Source organism: Piliocolobus tephrosceles, chromosome 9 (genome assembly GCF_002776525.5).
Source record: "Piliocolobus tephrosceles isolate RC106 chromosome 9, ASM277652v3, whole genome shotgun sequence".
NCBI classification, from domain to species: domain Eukaryota; kingdom Metazoa; phylum Chordata; class Mammalia; order Primates; family Cercopithecidae; genus Piliocolobus; species Piliocolobus tephrosceles.
In genome coordinates, this window is record NC_045442.1 from 5,927,041 (window position 1) to 5,947,277 (window position 20,237).

Below are 20,237 nucleotides of genomic sequence, written 5' to 3' on the forward strand. Positions count from 1 at the left end.
TTCCAGGAATCCAAAAAGTTCTGAATCTTTAAGACAACCTTCTATTTCTTTAGGTAGTATTTACTTCCCTGTGGGCAGCTTCTTAGACTTGGGAAGAAGTCCCTTCTTCAAAAGGTGATCAATGGAGATGAGCCAAAACTCAAATTAGCTTGATGACTTGGAGTTTATATCACCATTAAAAATCATTTGAATAGTTATTCACTGATTTAGAGAAAATAATCTCATCATCTCATGGGTCCTCAACACTAAAGCTTAAAATGTCAACACTTCCAACTGGCCTGCATCTAATCTTTGGAAGACTCACTCTGCCATCAGCAATGCAGCTCCATGCACAACCAGTCTCTATGTTAACCAGTCCAAGGCCCTGCTCCACCTGGTCTGTAAATATACTCCCTGAAGCTGACCTTCTTAGAGTGAGTGAGGTTGCTGAATATATGTCTGTTGGCCATAGCTGTTCTGGATTCTTTTCTTTTCAACAGAGTCTCACTCTGTCACCCAGGATGGAATGCAGTGGTGCAATCACGGCTCACTGCAGCTTCAACCTCCTGGCCTCAAGCTATCCTCCTGCACTGCCCTTTCAAAGTGCTAAGATTATGGGCATAAGCCACCATGCCCAGTCTTGGACTCTTTCTTTGAATTGGAATTAACTTTTCTTTCTTTCTTTCTTTTTTTTTTGGAAATGGAATCTCACTCTGTCGCCAAGGCTGGAGTGCAGTGGCATGATTTTGGCTCACTGCAACCTCTGCCTCCCGGGTTCAAGTGATTCTCCTGCCTCAGCCACCTGAGTGGCTGGCATTACAGGCACACACCATCATGCCCGGCTAGTTTTGGTTTTTCGTTTTGTTTTGTTTGATATTTTTTAGTAGAGACGGGGTTTCTCCATATTGGCCTGGCTGGTCTCGAACTCCTGACCTCAGGCGATCCGCCACCCCTTAGCCTCCCAAAGTGCGGGGATTACAGGCATGAACCACCATGCCTGGCAAACTTTTCATTTTTTGAGGGCTCCATTATGTCTTTACAAAAATTCAAAGTTATACAATAGTTTGTAATCACATGTGATTTTTTTTTAATCTTCAAGAGCTTTCCCTGCATCATCTGGAAATGTGTTCAGTAGTGTGGAAGCAAGCTGTGCAGCAAATGTAAAGCCTCCTGCTTTTAGGTTTTAAATGCACAAGCCAGGTTCTGTTGTAGCAGAAGCTCCCAGTGGGAGGGCTACCCAAAGACCCTGTAGCATAAAATACTTCATTTTATCTTGAAGGAAATCTGCTAATTGCAGGCTCTCCAAAGGATCTGGCTCCTTCCTGTAGGTTTTGTTTTAGGCTGATGTATTCCATAATTTTCTTTGTTTCTATCTTTAAATGCTGGAAAAGAGGCTAGGAAAGAGGGAGGAATAATTATATTGACTCCTCAAACTACAGAAGACTTAAAAAAAGAAAAACTAGAATGTGTTTAAATTGCATCTTTATCTTGATCCAAGGTGACCATTTATCTTTGTCACCAGCAACACTTAGGTCTACCCTCTGCCAGGACAGTGGCTTCCAGATGACTAGCGTGCCCATTGGACTATTGGACTCTACACACGATGGTCTCAGATCTCTGTATTTGTTTAGTTTCTGGATTTTTCCTTTCCAGATAAATGCTCTCTTTTCTTGCTGCTTGTTTTTTCTTTCAGTTTATTTCTCCGCTGTTTAGACATTCATTTGTAGAAGGCCATGCCCCACTTCTAATTTGCTGGTTCTAGTTTTATGTGAGCGTAACGACACCCAGCTGAGCTTCCTGGCCCCATCCCTTCTTTCAACAATGCATGGGCATCCTTCTTGGGTGAGGTGCTATGCTGAGTGCCAGAAATATGGAAATAGATGAAGACAGTAGTGGAATAAGGATAGTGTACCACAAGCGCCCAGTGGAGGGAGCAATTGTCTGGATGAGTCAGTAGTAAAGTCATCCTAGAGGAAGAGATGGAAGGACGACTAGGCAATTGTCCCAGAAGTGCGAGGGGGAGGACATTCTGGCCCCTGTCCTGAGGACTTCTCTTTGAGAACTACTGTTTGAACCCGTTTTCAAGCCACACAGGAAAACAGCCCCCTTCCTTGAGAGTCTTGTCCCCAAATAGCATTCCACAATTCAGTCACAGTCTTGGTTCTGAATCGGCTGATTCCAAAGACTAAATAAGACTAAGTAAGATTTGCTTCCATTCAGGCTGCCACCTTGGGCTTCCGAGGCAATTCCTAAATCTGTTTTGAGAATGGTCACATAATTGAAATAGATAAACAGTCTTCTATAGTAAGTAGGAACTGTTTTGAACCTGCAAATAGGTTTCTAAATTAGTTTTTGTTATGCTGTAACATAGAACTCAATTGGAACTATATTATAAAAGGAAGGTTAGGATCCCAAGATGGTCTCCATTTTGCAACTGAGAATCTGTATCTTAATGAAGCCTTTGAAACTAATTTCCATGTTTTACTCTGTTTCTATGGAGAATGACAGTTATGGAGGTTGGAGATGTGGAGAATGTGGTTATATGCACGCATGGGATATGACGAAGCACTGGAAATCACACTTGAGGAGATGATACGTACAATATGATGTTGCATGAAAAAGGCAGGAGCCAGATTGTTAACACAGGTGCTTCTGGGTGGTGAGGCGTACTAGGTTTGATTTTTCCTAACACTGTCCTGTTAAAACAAAAGTCCTCTATATTCACACAATGCTTCTGATACCAAATGTGTAGTTATCCTCAGCAAATACCCCAATTCTGTGGGGACAGCAGCTGGGTGTCCTGCAATTTAATTCAATTCTGACACTATCTACTTGGAGTCTGGGCAGACTCCCCAAATTAAAGAGGTTACCCTCCCAAGACTGCCCCACTTCAGACACCAATCACAAGTAATGGGTCTCCAGGTTACCCACACTTCTCTCCATCTTGGCTGCAAATCAGAGGTTCGCCCATTCCCCTCTTCTAGTTTGATAATTTGCTGTAATGACTCACAGATTAAGGGGAACACATTACTCCCTATTATGAGTTTGTTACCAAGATGCAACTTAGGAACAAATGGCAGAGACACATAGGACAAGGTATTGGAGGGTGGGCTAAAGAGGAGCTTCCATGCTGTCTCCAGGCACAACACCCTCCCAGCTCCTCGGTGAGCTCACCAACCTGAAAGCTCTTTGAATTCTATCATGTAGTGGTTTTATGGAGGCCTCACTGATGAAGGCATGATCAATAAATCCTTAGCCATTGGTGATTAAGTCAATCTCCAGCCCTTTTCCCCTCTCTGGAGGCTGGGGGTGAGGCTGAAAGTCCTAATTCACTCATCAGGCCTTGGTCTTTCTGGTGACCCACCCTATCCTGAAGCGACCCTATGGGCTGCCAGCCAGCAGTCATCTCATTAGCATAGAAAAGACACTTATCACTCCGGAGATTCCAAGGGTCTTAGATGTTCTTGTGTCAGGAGCAAAGGACTAAGACCAAATATTATAACAAAAGATGCACCTATCACCCCTATCACCCAGGAAATTATAAATAAACAACAGAAATTTATTTCTTGCAGTTCAGGAGCTCTGTGTCAGGAACCAGGGACTGAGACCAAATATGCATTTCTTATGATGTCATAATTAGCATGCATTACTTTTATATTTAGAAACAATAATCAACATTTTTCATCTTAAAAAGGAAGAGAACAGAAAATGGGAAAAATTAGTTCACTCAGCATAAGGTCTGGAAGTCTTAGAGCATTAGCCAGAATCATAGGAAAGGGGCAAACTTTGAATTGCAAAGCTTGCTGGGGGTTTGATTTCAACTGCAAAACTGACAGCATTTAACTAAAATGCTGGTTTAGTTGCTCACCACTTGTAGAGTCCAATTAATAAGAGTGAGGTCGGGTATAAAGAAAGTGGCTTTTTTATTCTAAAGCTGGTTTAAGGGAATAAGTGTAAACTTCCTGCCTAAGGATACCATGCAGCTTTTGGAGCAGAAAGTGAACACTTATAAGGGGGGCCTAACATGAATGACATGTGGTGTTGGGGACTGTGGGGGAGTCGAAGGAGGCAGGAGTGGGGGAAGTGAGCAGTTGGGGCCCATGTGTTAGCTTGGTAGATGCAGTAAGCTGGTGACTGCTGGTGTCATCGTGAGCATGCATACTTTGAGTTGTAAATCTACTGTTATCTCTTGAGGCAACCTCCTGGTGGGTGAGTTCGCTTCTGACGCTCCCAAGCACATTGTTAGATGAACTTGCCCTGTAGGGAGTATCTGATAAAAGGAGGTAAAAGGCTATATTTGCATTTCTAAAGAGCTAAGTAGGAAGTGTGGAAAAGGAGAAAAGAGAAAAAGAAAGAGGAAAGAATAATTAAACTATCTCTTAGAAAAAATGGGGATACTTGGTTACAAGAACAATAACACAAACCACTTCTTACCATAGAGGTTATCACCAGGATAAAATGAGACCATTGAAACCATTAATTTTGGGGCAAATGTTGGCTGAAACTGTGATCTATACAGCACGGTGTCCGCCTTGTTAATTTACTACAATCTCTAGTGTCAAATGGCATCTTCCAAGATGATCCTGAAAGTTTTCTGTGTTTTGGGGGTTAAGGCTCTTTTCACCTAAAGAGATCATAAGGAACTTGAACAGAAAGTTTCACTAAGGAAACTGTTAGAAACAAGAGCTTGGAGTTGCAAGGGAAATGAGCACTCAAACAAAGGATTTCTCAGCAAGGCAAATTTACTTCTGCAGAAGGGTGCTGCTCACACTTCCAGCCACTGCAAGAGCACACCGAACAAAGGAGGGAAGGGGTTTTTATCCCTAATGCGGTTAGTCCACATTGGCTGGAGTTGGATCTCACAATCTCGGCTGATGCCGATTGGCTAAGACTTAAACTTTCCCAAACAGGGTAAACATGTGATTCGTAAGGGAGGGAGGGGGTAGAAGTGATCCCTCTGCTACAGCACAAGGCACATTCAGACATGTCTGGGCAAGTCAGGGCACAACAAGAGCAGGAGGGCTGCTCGAAGGCTAGAAACAAGAAAGTACATGGAGATGGGTGTCTGAACCAAGGACAAGGATGTTACACAATTAAACCCTTTGAAGAGGAATTCACCATCTCTGGCAAAACTATGTGGACTATGCAGGAAAGTTTTTAGGGAATCTGAGAGTGAGTCAGTGGTTCTTGAGTGGGGTGGGAGGAAGAGGCAGTGGGACTTCCAACTAACTGGCCATGCAAACTTGAGCTTTGACTCTTCCTCTTTGGGCCTCCATTTTCTTCCTCACATGACAGAGTTTTATCATCCCTGAGCTCACTTCAGATCTAAACATTGGATCTTTCACAAGGATCTGGAAAGGGCAACTTTAGTGAATTTTGTTGTTCTTAACTATCACTTTGCACTGCAGCCAGTCTTCGTGAGTAGAAAGAATGAGCTTACTGTGGTGGGGCATTTGGAAAATAAATGGACCATACTTGGGAGCATTTATCCTTTAGAGGAGGGCAGATTCTAGTGGTGAATGAAGAGAAGAAGCCCCAGTAGGCAGAGAGTCACCAGCATATGCCCTCAGTCTGCAGGCTGGCCCTGACCCACCTGGTCACTCAGAAATTACCACTGCTGTTTATCATTTTTTGACAGTTTAGTGCAGGTTCAGGAGGGATGATCTCTGCCCAAGTCAGGAGGAAGATTGATAAAGCTTTTCAGAAGCCACTTGTTTGAGCCATTGGCACTGTGAGTTTGCAAAGCACAGGCCTTGCCCCTACCTGAGACCCAATCTGTGCAGAAAGGAAATCTAACAGCCACCTTCAAAGGAGACTCAATAAAATGGAAAAACATAGCCATTAATTTTTAAGGGAACATAATGCCAAAAGGGTGATGACAGAGGGAGGAATTTTCTGCATGGAAGAGCTTGTTAGCCCCACGGATCTGAATGAGAGTATTCACTCTGGTTTCTGCCTCCATTTGAGGAACGTACAGACCAGAGACTCAGGAAAAGCCAATTGATAAACGGGCTTCTTATCGCCTCGGACACCTGCTCCCAGGAACAATCTCGCTTTCTCACCCAAGACCTTCTGCTGGGTGGAATGTTGCCAATTGTAGTACAGAGTACTCGTAATTTGCCTGATTCCAGCCACACAATAATGTTTTGTTGCCCTTCAACCAAAGTAAATAAAGAGCCAGTGTTCGGGGGCAGGATTTAGCATTGCCATCCGTGGCAACAGCCTGGTGTCCAGCCTGCCCCAAAGGAGGCGCCTGTGATGAGCAGCTGCCATGGGCCCATCCTATGTGGGCGACTTGGGAGAAGGCAGAAAAGCTGAACACTCTCCCCATTGGAGCTGATGGTTATACAGTCTATCGCCAAAATAAAATGTCACCTCCTACCTGATTGGAAAAGTGCTGGGTAAAGCCTCTCACTCTGCCTTCTGGAAGTTTGCAGATGGACTCCCAGGCCCTAGGTGTCTTCCCCATGAGGGAAGGGAAGTGGAGCAGGCATCTTGGGGGCCTCTGGTGTACCTGCCAGCTCTTTTGTACCTCCCCCTTCAGGCATCTTAGGCGGGGACATGGCAGATAATATATTAATCTTCTCCTGCTGAGGTTGAGCAGTGGGTTCAATCTTTGAAATAAAGATTGTGAAGAGGAACAAGAAACATTTTAAAAAGTGCATTGTTAGGCACTGATATTGCTCTACAGAAAGTAGCAGAGTGGTGTTTAACCACCTGGGATTTGGGGGTCACACATTCCCAAGTACAACCCTGGTTCTGCCCTTAGTAGCAATAGGCTCTCTTCTTTGACCCCAGGGCATCCCAGGATGTCCCAGAGGATGCAGAGAGATGCTCTTGGTTTTCCCTCATGCTGGATCAATTTCCTCATCTGTAAAGTGGAGTGGGAACAGAAATGTGTTTTTGGGAAGTGGTTACGGGAAGGACTGGCTCATGGTACATGTGACAAGGAAGGCATGTGGGCTGCTATAACAAAGTGCCATAGACAGAAATATTAAACAACTGAAATTTATTTCTCACAGTTCCAGAGGCTGGGAAGTTCAAGGTCAATGTGCAGGTGGATTTGGTGTCTGGTAAGGGCTAGATTCCTGGCTCATGCACGATCTTCTCACTGTCCTTGCATGGTGGGGTGGGGTGGGGGGAAGCGGGGGAGCACTCTTTTAGAAGGGCACTGGTCACATTCATGAGGGCTCTGACTTTGTTACCTAATCACCTCCCAAAGTCTCCACCTCCTCACACCATCACCTTGGGGATCAGGATTTCACATGAATTTAGGGGACCATGAACATTCAGTCTATTGCAGAAGGCACCGCAGATGATCATGAATGACCAGAGCAACCCCTTATCCGACTCACTTCCAGATGAATCTTTGTGGAGAGAAGGAAGGGCAAAGAACCAGGTACAGAGTCGGGCTGGACCAGGCTCTGAGGGACACGGGTGTCAAGACAGTGCTGGGAGCTCAGGAGGCCTGGTCAGGAGGACAGGACTTGCTGAAGACCATCTTGCTGGCCCCCTCCTGGTGCTGCCTTTTCAAAGAGTCCTTTCTCCTCACTTGCCTGTGGCACTGTGCAGGTTGTGGGGATCCATGGGGGGCAAGGGAATGCACTCTGAGGGCATTTTAAAATCTTTGCTAATCGTAATTATGCAGGAGAGGCTCTAGGGGACTTCTGGGGCATTGCTACAAGGACGGCGAGTGAATGACACTGTCTTGGGAGGGTAGCTGCTCAGGGGACCATCAGAGCTGGGGGCTCTGAGTTGACAATTGCCCTGGCTATCCTAGCAAGGAGCAAGAGGCAGGCCCCAGGGCACGGACAAGGCTGCTCAGACCCAACTCTGCTGTCTCAATTGCATCATGATCATTTGTTGAGGGCTTACTCTGTAATAGACACTCGGGCAAGCCTCCCTTGATTAAGCCTTCTTACTATTTATTAAGCAAAATAGTAAGCAAAACATTTTATTTTATTTATTTATTTTTTTTGAGATGGAGTCCCGCTCTATTGCCCAGGCTGGAGTGCAGTGGCCGGATCTCAGCTCACTGCAAACTCTGTCCCCCGAGTTCATGCCATTCTCCTGCCTCAGCCTCCCGAGTAGCTGGGACTATAGGCGCCTGCCACCTCATCCGGCTAGTTTTTTGTATTTTTTAGTGGAGATGGGGTTTCACTGTGTTAGCCAGGATGTTCTCGATCTCCTGACCTCGTGATCCGCCTGTCTCGGCCTCCCAAAGTGCTGGGATTACAGGCTTCAGCCACCGCGCCCGGCCAAGCAAAACATTTTAAAGCAAGGTATAAGTATGTGGAAAATAACATGCCAAACATCCATATTTCCATCACTCAGAATTTAAAATGCTGAAAGTCTGTGCTCATTGACATTAATTACCAGGGAACTGCAAATCAAAACCACAGTGATACTGCGTCACACTGATGAGTCTGGCTAGAATCAAGGCATCAGATGAGAGCAAGTGTGGTTGAGGATGTGGAGAAATCAGAACCTTATCCATTGCTGGTTGGAATGTAGAATGGTATGACCTCTTTGGAAAACAGTCTGGCAGTGTCTTAAATCATTAAACAAATACTCTATCACCCCACAGTTCCACCCCCAGGTGTATACCCAAGAGAACTGAAAACATTTCCACACAAAAGCTTATGCACAAATGTTTACAGCATTATTCATAATAGTCAAAAGACGGAAACAACTTAAATGTTTATCAACTGACAAATGGATAAACAAAATGTGATCTATCTATACAATAGAGTATTATTCAGTGATGAACAAAGAGTGTAGTGCTGATATATGCTGCAACAGGGATGAACCTTGAGAACATTCTGGCAGGTGAAAGAAGACAGACACTAAAGGCCACAAAGTGCATGGTTCCATTCATATGCACACATTCCAATGATTCCATGCATATGAAATGTGTGGAACACGGAAATCAGGAAAAATAGAAAGTAGATTTGCAGTTTTTTGGGGGGAGAAGGAAAGATGGGGGAGTGATGGCTGAAGCCACAGTTTCTTTTTGAGATGATGAAAGTGTTCTGAAGTTGTGGTAACAGCTTCACATATCTATGAATATATTCAGTTGGTGCAAAAGTAATTGCGTTTTTTGCCATTACTTTTCCTTTCTTTTCTTTTCTTTTTTTTTTGAGATGGAGTCTTGCTCTGTCTCCCAGGCTAGAGTGCAATAGCACGATCTTGGCTCATTGCAACCGCCACCTCCCGGGTTCAAGCAATTCTCCTATCTCAGCCTCCCAAGTAGCTGGTATTATAGGTGTCCACCACCATGCATGGCTAATTTTTTGTATTTTTGGCAGAGATGAGGTTTCACCATGTTGGCCAGGCTGGTCTCGAACTCCTGCTCTCACGTGATCCACCTGTCTCAGCCTCCCAACGTGCTAGGATCACAGATGTGAATCACTGCCTCGGCCGCCATTACTTTTAATGGCAAAAACGGTAATTACTTCTGCACCAACCTCTAAAAACCATTGAATTGTACATATTATGTATGTGTGTGAATTGTATCTCAATAAAACCATTCTTAACAGTCTGTTATATTCTCTTCCTGTGTATTTTTAATTGCCACATAAAAATTGTATATATTTATGGTGCGCAGCATGGTGTTTTGATATATATTGTGGAATGGCTAAATCAAGCTAATTAACATACGCATTACCTTACATGCTGGTTATTTTTGTGGTGAGAACATTTAAAATGTACTCTCTCAGCAGTTTGTAAGAATATACTACATTGTTATTAACTACAGTTACCATGTAACACAATAGAACTCCTGAACTTAGCTTCCGGTCTAACTGAAATTTGTTTCGTTGTTTTGTTGTTGTTGCTGCCCAGGCTGGAGTATAGTGGTGCAACCTTGACTTATTGCAGCCTCAACCTCCTGAGCTAAAGTGAACTTCCTGCCTCATCCTCCTAAGTAGCTGGGGCTACAGGCATGTGCCACCACACCCAGATAATTTTTCTATTTTTTGTAGAGACAGGGTTTCACCGTATTGCCCAGGCTGGTCTCAAGCTCCTGGGCTCAGGAGATCTGCCCACCTCAGCCTCCCAAAGTGCTGGGATTATAGGTGTGAGCAACCGTGACTGGCCTGAAATTTGTATTTTTGATCATTTCCTCTTATTTATCTTTTTTTTTACGTAAAAGAAGACCGGCTGGGCGTGGTGGCTCATGCCTGTTATTCCAGCACTTTGGGAGGCCTGGGTGGGTAGATCGCTTGAGGCCAGGAGTTCGAGACTAGCCTGGCCAACATGGCGAAACCCCATCTCTGCTAAAAATACAAAAATTAGCCAAGCATGGTGGCACATGCCTGTAGTCCCAGCTCATTGGGAGGCTGAGGCAGGAGAATCACTTGAACCCAGGAGCGGAGTTTGCAGTGAGCCGAGATTATGTTGTTGCACTCCAGCCTGGTCCATAGAGTGAGACTCCATCTCAAAAAAAAAAAAAAAGGAGCGAGAGAGGGAGAAAAAGGAAATCAGTATCACTGAATATGTGGAAGTCAAGTTCCTACCCCTCCTTGGTTTCATCCCCTTCCACCCTTGCCAAGCCCTTCACAATCCTGGATTTTGACTTTGAAGTCTGTTGTTAGAATGCTGTTCCATATGCCACTAAGTGTCTTTCTTGCGTTTCTCATTTAACCACTGCAAGGTTGTACTGCTACTATGTCCATTTGACAGATGAGCAAACCAAGTCCAGAAAAATAAAAAATTGAGCCACCCAAGGTCTAAAAGCCAGACTGACTCCAGCCAACAGTGGCTGGTTGCTGTTGTCTCAGCTTTGGGTTATAAAGTCCCCGTTTTCATCCTCTGTCTAGTTTTCCAACATGGTTCTGTGGCTAAATCTCATAAATAATCTCATTAATCTGAGAATATTATGCAAAAAGAACATTGTGAATAACATTAATGGTGAATTATTACACACAGAAATCTAAAAACACCTCTAATGTTTTCCCAGAACATGTTTACAGTTCTAAGATAATTTTATAAATCCTTGTTTAAAAGGTAAATACTTACTATTCTGAAGAGCTTGAGCAAAAATCTAGATTTCTTAAGAACTCAACCAATTCTCACCTCCTGGACCTGCAAATGGTGCAAGTCTTCCAATAAGTCTTGAAAATCTTACCTCTTTTGTTGACAAAGGATGAAAACCAGAGGAGTGAAGAGGCTTTGAATTTCAGACAGTCCATCATGGTAGAAAAAGAACCTTTGTTGAGGGATGAAACATTTGCCTCAGAAACAGGGATGAGTAAACAGATTATTCTAGAAGCCCATCCATGGGGAGTCTCAGACTACTCCCACCCTGGGCACCACTCCTTCAAGAAACACCTGCAGGGCCTCTGGGGCAAGCCACTGGCCCACCAGCATCTGCAAGGCGCCACGGGAGACACAAAGGTGAGCGAGAGAGGTGGCCCTTGCTTTTCTTTTCTTTTTCTTTTTTTTTTTTTGAGTTGGAGTCTCGCTCTGTCACCCAGGCTGGAGTGCAGTGGCCGGATCTCAGCTCACTGCAAGCTCCGCCTCCCAGGTTCACGCCATTCTCCTGCCTCAGCCTCCCGAGTAGCTGGGACTGTAGGCACCCGCCACCTTGCCCGGCTAGTTTTTTGTATTTTTTTTTTTAGTAGAGACGGGGTTTCACCGTGTTAGCCAGGATGGTCTCGAGGCCCTTGCCTTTCAGTGCCATGTTACCGATGAACAGATGTTGACTTGCTTCTTATTGGAAGCCTGCCCATAACAGTGAGAATTAGTAGGTTTTCGAGAACCCTTGTAGAGAGGACCTTGCTCTGTCATTCAGGCTGAAGTGCAGTGGCACCATCTCAGCTCACTGCAGCCTCAACCTCTTGGGCTCAAGCCATCCTCCTGCCTTAGCCCCTCAAGTACCTGGGTCTACAGGCACACACCACCATGCCTGGCTAATTTTTGTATTTTTTGTAGACATAGGGTTTTGCTGTGTTGCCCAGGTTGGTCTCAAACTCCTGAGCTCAGGCAGTCTACCCGCTTCAGCCTCCCCAAGTGCTGAGATTACAGGCGTGAGCCACCATGCCCAGCCTACCCTTGCATCTTTGTCCAGAAAGAGATTCGTGAGTTAGCTGGTGTGTCCCAGGGCCTGTGTTCCACAGATGAACCTGAGGCCGGGGAACACCTGCCCTACTTGGGGGAGTCTGGGGAGCACTGCGCTGGTGTGGGCTGAATGACATCCCCCAGAAAGTGATGGTGAGACCCCAATCCCTGTCACCTGTTGATGTGACCCTATTTGGAAATAAGGTCATTGCAGATATAATTAGCTGAGTTAAGATGGTGTCATATTGGAGTAGGGTGGGCCCCCAATTCAATGTGATGGTGTCTGCATAAGAAGAAGGAGATTTGGACATAAAGACACACGGGGGAGAGTGCCGAGTGAAGACGGACATTGGGAGGAGGCGGTGTGTGAAGACGAGGCAGAGTGCAGTGATGTCTCTCCAGCCAAGCAACGCCCAGACTTGGCCCTAGGGGGAAGGAAGGCTGTGCCCCCGAGCCTTCGGAGGGAGCACACCCCTGCAGATGCCTTGGATTGGGACTTCTGGTCTTCGTGACTGTGGCACAGTAAACTTTTGCTGCTTGGAGCCTCCCAGGTTGTGGCCTTTGCTACAGCAGCCCAAGCAGACAAAGACACTGATGCTCCCTGAAATTCTGGGGGCCACTCCTCTGGGGAGCAGCATTGCTTCCCTCCATCAAAGGTGGGGCCTGGACCTGGGCCTGCTGGCCCCTTCCTGTTCTAGGCCACTTCTGCTCCAGAATCCCAGATCCTCCCTGCCTGTCCCGGCTGATTCATGATCCCTGCCTGGCTTCACCACGGGGCCCCTCAAAGAGCCCCCAGCTGCTCCTGGGTTTCTGGAGTGCGGCCATCACAGATCCCTGCTGGGTCTGTCTGAGAGGCTCCATCAGCAACAGGATGCAGAAGTGAATCATCAGCCTTCCCAGCTTATCTTGGGGCTAAATCCAGGGGGCCAGACAAGTGCCCAGGCCTGTGGGACCTGGTCTGCTATTTCTAGGACTCCAAGAGGCTAGTAGGAGGTGCCTGTTCCCTGGCCCCGAGGGACTCCTTGACCTCAGCCAGCCCCAGCCCCTGCAGGAGCCATCTCTATGCCTCTAGATCTGCAGCAGACACCCTCCTTCCGGGATCTGACTCTGGTTGTTAGCCTGGGCGCCCAGGATGAGGACAGTGTAAGGAGCCAGGAGGCTGGGACCAGACTGGCCTCAGCCCAGCTGAAGAGATGGGTCCTGGTCTCATGAGCTCCCATCTGACTGGAAGCTTCCCCAACCCTGGAACCACAGACAGTTTCCAGGCTCTGGTCCTCTCAGCCCAGTGGTGCAGGGGCAGCCCATCCTGAGAGCTCCTGCAGGGAAGAGGGGCCTGTGGGGACAAGGGGATGCTACAGTGAATGACTTTGAGAACAAGAACACACACAAGCACAGCCCTTTCGGCCACCCCATGGGCCCTGGGTGGCCAGGAGTCTCCCGAACCCCAGCTTGCCTGGCCCCCACCTCCATGAGGCTGCGAGCCAGCCTGCCCGCCCCTGGAGCTAGTGCTGGAGCCCACCACAGGATCTGCTATCCCACCATGCGGCAAGAAGAGGGACTGAGCGAAGAGACTTTTACAGCCATTTGATCGAGTGTCTGCCTGTTAAATCTAATAACGTAATTTGCATGTCTTTATTTTCATTTTCTAGGGGTCGGGAACTGATCAGCACAAGCTGCTTGGCCAGGAGGAAAGACCGCAGGGTGGGCAGACACAGGTTGGTACTCAGCAGAGACCTGAGTGAATGAATGAATCAGAGCTGGGGAGGGTGGAGGGCATGGGAGGGAACTGCAGTTGTCAGAGAAAGCCCAACACAGACCTTCCTTTCCCTGGGATCATCCGTGGGGTCACCAAACCTCCCCCGTACACCTGAGGAGAGACCACCTGAGTCACAGCCCGCAGAGCTCAGGCCCGAGAGCTGGGCTGGATGGACTGGAGCCAGTGGACTTGGCTCAGGGTCTAATTTCATAGTCTTGACCACTATCCCCTCCCCTACTCTGAGCCTCAGTTTCCCAATGTGTAAACTGAAGGGGATGCTCTAGGCCAGAGATCCACAGACCATTGTCCTCTGGGCCAAATCTAGCCAACTGCCTCTTTTTGCAAATGATGTTTTGTCGGAACGTGGCCACGCCCATTCACTTACTGCTGTCTGCAGCTGCCTTTGCGTACAATGACAGAGCTGTGTAGGTGTGGCTGGGAGTTTACGGTCCACAAAGCCATGCATATGCACCACCTGGCCCTTTACAGCAAGGCTGGCCAGCCCTGCCTTCCGCCAGCCTTTCTCAACGGAAGCAGTGCCACCTCTGAGTGGGCATTTAAGAAACTGCTCCCGGTGAGTGTAGGTCAAGCTCACTGCAAGACAAGTTCCATGCTATAAAAGCTACTTTTCTGTAAGTTCTTATACTTCCACTTTATATTAGAGCTAAGACATTATGTTTATCTTTTGAAATTTGGTGCACAGATAGGCGATTGTCTGTATGGGTTTCATTAAGGGGCATTAGAGAGCGTCTGTTAGAACAGCGGGGCGTTGATTTTGATGCAATGAGGCAGTTTCTTTAGAGGACCCACGAGGCCCTAGATTCTGCATCAGCCTCAAGCGGCAAAACCATGAGGCTATTTCAAGAGTACAGCACTAGAGGGCAGCATAAGCCCATGTGTGCAGTGCGGGAGCCCTGCGCCCTGGGTACCGCTGCTTCCGGAAGGCGGCAGGACTGGGGAAGGCTTGTGCCACCAGGACCTGAGCATTCAGCAGGAGCATCAGGCCTCTGGGCCTGGGTCAGAACTGGTGGAGGGACCATTCCAGCATGTGAGATGCTGGAGGAAACTGAAACTCACCTGCTGCACGTGTGTGGTCCCCCGGTGGTTTTGGAGATGCTCTTGTTGTCAAAGATGTCCCTTCACATGGGGCTCTGCCTTCCCACTCCCCTCCTGCACAGTCACAGCGCATGTGTGCACACGAAGGCTGCCAGGAATCTGTCCATCTAGCTGAACTGATGTTTTCCCCCAGTTTATTCTACATTAGGATCTTTTGTGCGAGCCAGCCTGTGTGTCTAAACTTAGCCACATCAGGAAGCAGACATTGGTAAGGGATGATTTCACATGGTGGGAGATGCCCGTCTACACACCTGTGGGTTCCACATCCTTGGATTCAGCCAACTTTGGATTAAAAACAGTTTTATGGGTTTTTTTTTTTTTCTTGACAGGTTTTGTTCTGTCACCCAGGCTGGAGTGCAGTGGTGCGATCATGGCTTACTGCATCCTAGACCTCTGCAGATCATGCAGTCCTCCTGACTCAGCCTCCCATGTAGCTGAGATCACTGGTGCCCGACCCCACACCCCCACACCCCCCCACCCAGCTTTTTTTTTTTTTTGGTAGAGATAGGGTCTTACTTTGTTTCCCAGGCTAGTCTCCAACTTCTAGGGTCTAACGACCCTCTCCCCTCAGCCTCCCAAAGTGCTGGGATTATAGGCATAAGCCACTGCACCCTGCCAGGATAAAAGATACTTTAAAAAACAATAAAAATCACAATACAATAATGAAAAATAATGCCAATTCTAAAAAGACAGTATAACAATCTTTACTTAGCATTTGTGTTGTATTAGGTATATACAAATCATCTACAGATGATTTAAAGTACACAAGAGGATTGTGTAAGTTCTATGTAAATACAACACTTTTATATCAGGGACTTGAGCATCTGCAGATTTTGTTACCATGGGGGTCTTGGAACCAATCTCCCTTAGATGCCAAGGAACGACTGCATATATATAAATTTTTTAAGTGGGGATTCTTGTTCATTTTCAAACCATCTTTGCCAATACCGCAGTTAGCATCCCTAGGCAGGAGGAAGCATGCCATGTGCAGGCGGGGTGCCCTCCCCTACACAGGAGAAGGCTTGTGTGCGCAGAACTGCATCCGTCTCTAAGGGGAGAGCAGGCCTCCCGGATCCTAAACACTCTGACATAGCATCCATCACACCTGTGGGCCAGTTAGCTTCTCCTGATCTCTAAGTCTCTCTCAGGCTCCCTCTTGTCCGGGGACACTCTGACAAAAGCAGCTGGAATGTTCATGATTAACAAGAGAGTCTTACTTAAGAAACAGACGCAGAACATCCTGAAACCCCTTGCAGTGCCCGCATCGCCATGGCTTTTCCGCGCAGCGTGGAAGACCATGAGTCATGCGTCTCCCTGCTGGACCATGGCTTCTGGGGATGGAGGATGGCAGGGCCAAGTGTGATGTCATCCTCCTGTCCAGCTCCTCCTGCACCATAGGATGCCATCACCTGGTGTTAGAAGCCAAGAAGAAATGCAAACCTCTCCCAATAGGCCTCACTTTGACAACAACCACTGAACAGGTAGGTTAACGTCACCACTCAGGCCATCCGGTCACCTGCTCGCCACGGTGCCACCACCACCGACATCAAGCTGATGAGGGTTTCCATCCGCATTCATGAAGTTACCAAGAAACTGATTTTAGCCACAACCATTTTAAAAATCGAAACGTGTTGTGTCCTTGTGGATCCAAAGTGTTGGAAATCTTCCCTTTTCCCCCCAGCCTCACCCACCTACCATTTCATCCTAACCTCCCAAATTCTTCCACAGCGCATTGTTGAAGGCCCCGAGAATCTTTCAACCTCCTCCACGAAGCCCTCCAGGGCCCCTGTCACAGCATTCCCTCAGCATTTTATCTGCAGCTCTTGGACACTGTCGTCCCCACCTCCATGACAGGTTGGGGACTCCTGGCACTGGATCCTTTTTGCATAAAGTAAGCTGATTAAATTAAGCAGGCATCAGTGAAATGCTTTGCTTTCCATGGAATCACACTGCCTCTGAACGAGGATCTGTTGCTCTTTAAATGCTCACAGACCCGCTGTCAATGAGCTGTTGTGTGGTTCTACCAGGAATTGGAGTCGTCATGCACAGCCCTCCTTTCCAGCCTCTCCTCCCTCCCCATTATGGTCAATACTGCCTTGGATGGTCCCCTTCCCTGGGGGCCCGGAGATCCCCGCTCCCCTAAAGGGGATGGACCCTGCTGGCTTTTCTCTCTTTGTGTCCTGCCTGGCCCTGCCATCCTCCTTCTAGCTGCAGAATAAGGGACGAGGGCCTGCCTCCTACCCCTGGGGCACAGCTTCTGCCAGGCACAGCTCCCTCCCCCAGGTCATGCCAGTTCTTGGATGTCCCCACCAAAGCAGAGGCGTATGACCTCTTGTTCCTCCTCTGGAAAAACTCTAAGTGGAAATTATAAAAGGTTCTCCAGAAGGTCTGGTCTGAAAAGTCTTGAAAAGACTAGCGTCCGCTAGAACTCCAGACCAACCCCAATCCCTCTGATCTCCCTCTTCTGGTCCTCTTCCCTAAAATCACAGCCTCTCCCCTCTACTGGCACCTCTTGTCCCCATGAAGCATCCTCTGAGCCCCTCATAAAGGCAAACACATCAAGGAGTTGCCTGGGGCACCTGCCTTCTTCTCTACTGTTCCACCCCACTGGGTGGCATCCGCTGCGCTCCTGCTTTCAGCTGCCCTCCCCGCAGACTCTGCTCCTGCACAAGGCTCCAGGGGCCTCCCAGACACAGCCTCTCCACAGGCAGCACCAGCTCCACCTCACCTGACCTCTCAGGCCCAGACCCATCCCACTGCCTTGGCCTCCTCTGCCCCAAGCTGCCCAGCACCGTGCCCAGGTGGCCTTCCCAGCACCCTGCCTCTCCTTTCTTCTCCATGGTTGGACCCGAGCTTCACTGCTAGTCACAGCCCATGGGGTGCTGCCTGGGGTGGCCGCTCTGGAGACCCTGGCTGTCCCTCTTGGTCTTTCACTATGGGCCTCCCACCCTGAGACTAGTGACCTCCCGCCCAGGGGAGGCTGGTGCCTCCTCCTAGCCAAGTCCCACTGTGTCTTATGGCCAGAAAAGGAAAGAAAGTGGCCCTCAAGTCAGCAGTGGGGGTTTATGGACCACATTTGTAATTAACTTGAAAAACAATGCATAAGCTGAACGCTTGGCCTGGTGCTCGTGCTGGGTTTTGAGTGTTCTCTTCGCCGGTCTCAGAGAGTGACATTTATACAAACTTCTTTCTTCTGTGCCCGTATGAACAGCAGCCGAAATGGGACCGTAGGTCTGACTCATTTGGAGCGTTCACTGGCCAGCAAAGCCATCTGCCTGCAGGCGCAGGTGTCTCTTGCAAGGCGGCAGCAGCCCTGCCTTTGGCTGTCAGCTTTGCCCTGGTGAGAGGGATTCATTTCTCTCTCCATCTAGTGAGTTCCCACTCAGTTCATCGCCTTTGAAAAACAAGCTCCCTGGCAGTGGGACTTTTAGATTGAGATGTAAAAGTTAATTGTTTTATTGAACTTTAAAGAAAGGAACAACAACCACCAGTTAACAGCGCTTAGGAGTTACTTGCTAATTTATTTTTATAGCGAGTTTTGATTTGATACTGATTGTCACGGGCTCCAGGGGGAATCTCCGTTTGGCCCCTCTGAAGGGCAGATGGAGTCAAGGCAACATGTACTTCTGATTTTATAATTAATTCCTTTTTTAAAAGAAAGCAATCAGGAAGAATCTCATGAAGTTGGAAATTTCCCCAAACAAGACATTCCCAAAGGCTTTGCCAGGCTTTCTGGTACTGAGCGGGGCAGCTGCTGGTGCTCAGTGCAGGCATTAAGTTAATAGAGTCGTGCTTAATCCTTCTTACACTGGAAACTTGTTTGTATTCTGAGCAAAGGACTTCCTTCCCTAACCTCTAAGGGGAAGGATTCGCCTTGTTCCTTCTCACCTACTTCCGCTTTGATGGGATTACAGCAGCGTGGGAAGGATTCATTTCACCTAACAGGCTCTGACCGATGGCCTTTTTGCAGGGCCAATTCAGAAACATCCCATGGCCGGAGGGAAAAGCTCACATTTCTTCTTGAACAATTATTTCTCACAGGCTCCATTTCAGTCCTTTTTCAATAGAGATTTTCCATAAATTTCCAGCTCTCACATTCTCTCCATGAGATGATTGTTCTTTCAAACAGAACTCTACGAAAGAAGGCAGATTCTTCTTCTTCTTCTTCTTCTTTTTTTTTTTTTTTGGTGTCCTTTTCTTAAATGTGCATTTTTGATCTATCTGAATTAATACAAGGGAGTTGATTCCACACCAACTACCAGAAAAGAGCCAATATTGTGGTCTGGCAGAAGCTTACTGTCGAGTTGCCCATGGGAATGGGAACGGGAACAGTTGATGTGTTTCTCACCATCTTCTGCATAGGATGTAACCTAAAAATCCCTGTGCTGGCCCTGGGAAGGGACACGAGGGCTTGCCCCTTCAGGGACTTTGCTCCCCCCTCGCTGTCCCCCAGGGCCTTCCTCCTTACCTGCCAGGGCCCCTCCTCATGCCCCTTCTCCTCGCCTCCCCAGCTGCTCTCTATTCCACGGCCCCTTTTCGATGCATGCCGGGCACTTTATGTTTTGGTTTGTCTAGTCTCTGTCCCCACCCTCTTCCTCTAAAATCTAAGTGCCCTGAGGGCAGGCCCACAGCTGAATGTGCCCCCAAACAGCCCCCAGCCCATTGGCAGCCTCAAATGTCTGTTGGGAAAGTGAGTGGTGGGTGACAGCAGATTGCTGGTGCGCTGGCTGTGGACCCTGGCAAGTTCTTCAGCATCTCGAAGCCCCAGTGCTTTCCCCAGGGAACTGGGGACTGCTTGTAAGGTGGCTCCAGAGCCCACCGCAAGACTCTACTGATTGAAGGAAGGATGACAGATCACTTGCTCTCCTCCTGGTCCAAGTTATGGTTGCGGAGGAGGCCGGCCAAGGGGAGCAGCCCAAGGGTGGTGCCAGGGGAGGGGTCCCTGTGTGCAGGAGATACTGGAGCACAGAGTCCCCAAGGATGTCACTCACAGAGGAGGGCCCCAGAGAGCTGGGATCAGCAGGAGCAAGGGTGTTTCTCAAGCACACTGTGAAGGCCCCACCTCAGGAAGTTCTCTTGAGGAGCCTTGTTGCCGAGGTCACATGTGTCTAGATGCAGCTGAAGTCTCATCTCCAGGGGAGGCTCCTCCATGGACCCAGGCACCCAGGACACCCTTGTGGGCCCCACCCGGCAGCACTGTCCCTCCAGGGCCTGGAGTCCTCCATGCCCTACAACTGCAAGCCTGAGTGCACAGGTGCTGGTTTCTCTCTCTCTTTCTCTCTTTCTTTCTTTCTTTCTTTCTTTCTTTCTTTCTTTCTTTCTTTCT